General features: G+C 31.2%; 1 long non-coding RNA gene across 1 annotated transcript; it reads left to right on the plus strand.

The window, feature by feature from the left end:
* The first annotated feature begins 714 nt into the window (after nt 1–714).
* LOC139491548 (uncharacterized) lies at nt 715–2,753 on the plus strand. The gene is made up of 2 exons (XR_011656572.1): nt 715–875; nt 2,027–2,753. It is a non-coding gene; the product is annotated as an uncharacterized lncRNA (long non-coding RNA).
* Nucleotides 2,754–3,816: the final 1,063 nt, after the last annotated feature.

Below are 3,816 nucleotides of genomic sequence, written 5' to 3' on the forward strand. Positions count from 1 at the left end.
AGTAATTACTTTTAAACACAGTTATTATTGTTTTTATTTTGAGTGCAGGATTCACCAAAGTCTCCAAATTAAAACTATTTCATATACACAATTATTTGTAACATAAATAAAACGTGATTAAAAAAAAAAGAAATAAAACAATAAAACAAAACACAATACAAAACAAAAACAATCTTGAAAAGTCGTCATATCTTTATTTCCCGTAGAAATTGCAAAACAAATATAGCATAGGTCATGTTTAATTACCATGACAACGGTACATGAACATAACATATGCAATCAAAATGCACAATGCTTGCATGTTGGAAAGTGTGACATGTTATAACTTAATTTGAATACGCATAATTATAACACCTTAAACAGTATATGTTTATTAATATTTCGTTTTGTGTAAAAGTTCATTTTTTGGGGGTCTTTTTCGCGGTCCGCGTTTAAATTATGTTTATTTTTAACATTTTTTTGGAATTAAACATATATTAAAGTACAGATTGCCCGATACATACAATATACACACAATTGACGTTTTCTCGCTACGAAAAAGGAAAACAAATAAGGTCAAACAAATATATTTATATTTTCCGACAATGCACATTTTTGCTTATATATATAATTATAAATAAAAAGTTAAAAGTGTATTTTCGGAAATTTTCAAGTCGTAGAATTTCCAGATACACGTGATAGTATTTATGTATGTCATTATAAAATGACGTTAATGGATTTTCCAAACATAGGTGCAACATCAGCACACTTAAACCACAAAATACAGGATGTAAACAACAGATTAGTGTATATATATATAGGTTCAAAAATATTTATGTATTATGTCATTCATTCACATGGAGACAAGCTGAGCGATTGAAAAAAACTAATACAAGGTAAGGTAATATTTGTTTTATATATTATATATATAGGCACTCACACCACATCTTTCTATATCTATAAGTAAAGAGTGATGTTATGAAAAATTCCACAGTAAAACAGAAAAAAAAATGACTGAATGAAAGTAGCAATATTGTATGAATGTGTAATAAAATTGTAATATAAGTAAGTTTTAATAGAAAAATTTAACTGAATCTTACCAATCCTTTGAAACGAATTTTAGAATTTAGTAAGAATGAGTGAATGCAATTCCACTTCATAAAAGGAGAAAAACAGATACAGTGCTTAGAAAACAGAGAAAATCAGAAGGAGAAAAACATTTATTTTTTATTTGAGAAAAGCGATGGAACATTTAAAAAGACATGAAACCTATAAGCGAGGACTCATTAATTTCGATGACATCTAAAAAAAAAAAACCTAACAATAAACACATTGTACCTGTTGATTTTACATATTTAAATTTACCGATTTTGTTAGCTATCCATTTGTCTAGATTTATATATTTCGTCGTCCTTAAAGGTGTCAGACCACCAATTAAAAATCCCTATCTGTTCAACCAAATTTTGCAATTTTCACAGCTTTCTAAATATGTTACCTTAAGTTCAACTTCATAGAAACCAGGTATATCCTTAATTGTACATGTATCAGCTTTCTACATGCCAATTTTCACCATACCTTTAAAGCCTTCTAACAAAATAACTGACCATCAAACAGAGGTACTCCAAAACAAAAACCTGGTTTTCTGGAAATCTAAAATTAGTATACTATGGAGCGCATTAATCCTCAATTTTTAATGCAAACTCATAGACAAGTAAATTTTGTCTCAAAATGATCTAGATATATTTCTCTTTCACCAAAAGTTTCATTTCTGCAAATTTGTTGGTTAGTTTAAGTAAACAAGGACATCAAAAGCACTATTTTGTGTCAGAGTAGGGCTACTTTGGTGGTCTGACACCTTTACTTTCAAATTATTTTGGTTAGCGTGATTCTGATAAATTTTAAATTAAATCCAGAAAGGTACTTCGTCCGGGTTTTTTATTTTTCATTTAATATCTTATCCAATCACTTCACATACACGTACGTACGTATAATTGTAAGACATTACTTATATTATGCTTGAAGTTAACTACATGCTTATCTTTTTCAGGAACTGACCAAGATACAAAAGTATAGAGATATTTGCCACCAAAAAAGACTGTCATGAAGCTTTATCAGAAAGTTGTTGTTTTAATTGTAATTTTTGCCTTCTGTGGTGATGTTAACAATCTTATCAATTCGGTATGGACTGGACAAGAAATGATATCACAAAACTCCGGTCTCTTATTGCCTGGAGCTCATGCAATTTGGGGACACGTGGCAAGGGCAGTGGTAAGGGGTTTATCAAGAAGAGGAAAGAAAAAGGGAGGTAGCGAACATACAAAAGGCAAAAGACCTAGCTCCAAAGGCAAACATGAAAAAGGGCAAAGTAGAAAGCAAAAAGACCAAGACCGGGCAAATGGAAAAAAACAAAAAGGTGGAAAAGATGGGAGCAAGAAGAGAGGATAAAAATAGAATGATATTTTGTAACATGTGACATTCCCTTTTTTATAAAAGATACACACCGAGTGTTTATGTGACTTTTCTAAAAAAATAAACTTGTACGATGTCATTTCAACGCCGACTTTGGCATTTTTTAAATCAAATGTAGGAGAATGTGGTCAACACTAGAATAACAAATAGTAGAAGTGTCAAAATTAAAGAAAATGAATTATTTGCTCTTTTTTATTATCAAAAATACTATTTAGGTGAATACTTGTTTAAGGTGTATTAATTCGACTCTGTAAAAAGTATTTTATTGGAACGTACCCAAACAATAAAAGTTTTTATTGTAGCATTGAACGTTGTTTTGCTTTCTTTTCAAATCGTTGACATCGTCTTGAATTACATAGCAAAGTGTTGAAGGCCACTACAACTGCATTGTAATATACCGAGACTAGATTGGGCAAACATACTAATGATAAATGAATATAAAGTGCGTGGAACACTCTTTTCTGTATTTCCTTGCAACAAGAACGCTAAAAAACAAACAATATGAAACAAATTATTAAAGAGATTCACTAGTTTTGCTTCACATGGGGTTGTAGGGGCCATAATAAATCATCTGCAAAATCAACTTCTTACGAAAATATAAAATTGTTTAGATTTCACACGGTTTAGTTTTTTTGAAAGCACACAAGCTTAATTAACAAACTCGTAGATTCGAAAGTAAGAAAGATACTTGGTTATAAAAGCCTTTCCATATATTATTTCTGTTAAGTTTGGTTTACGTTTTTTTATTACTCTTAAAACAGAGATTTGGAAAATATAAACAAATGGTTGATACACAAAAGATGCAGGCTTACAATTTATGTCATTACGCATTACATACAGCATGGATATATGTATCATATCTCATTCTTTTTCTGAACAGCAACTTTGAAACCCATCAATTTCCGCATGAGCCTAACTCCCCCAAAAAAACTCAGTAGGGCATTTCCCAAGTAATTACCTTTTTTTGAGCCATGTCTGGTGGAGAAGGTTGCCTTGAGGAGCTGCCGAGGCTTACCGAAATAATGTAGGGTGTTTGTAAAATATTAAAAGAAAAATCTAAACAGCAATTTTAAACCACAAGAATTCCTAAAGGGGCTTAACTTCCCAAAAAAATATTTCATTTGAGCCATGTCTGGGGGCGAACTTTGCCGTACAGAACTGCAAGGCTTATCGTACGTAAGAATTTATGTATTCACGTACTTTTTTATTTAAAGAGAAACTTTGAACCCCAACAATTCCCGAATAGGCCTAACTCCAAAAAAAAACCAAAAAAAAACCAAACAATTCAGTGGGACTTTTCCCATGTTATAACCTTCTGTTAAGCCATGTCCGGTGGCAAACTTTGTCGAACGGAGTTGGAGAGGCTCA

The sequence above is a fragment of the Mytilus edulis genome, chromosome 10 (genome assembly GCF_963676685.1).
Source record: "Mytilus edulis chromosome 10, xbMytEdul2.2, whole genome shotgun sequence".
NCBI classification, from domain to species: domain Eukaryota; kingdom Metazoa; phylum Mollusca; class Bivalvia; order Mytilida; family Mytilidae; genus Mytilus; species Mytilus edulis.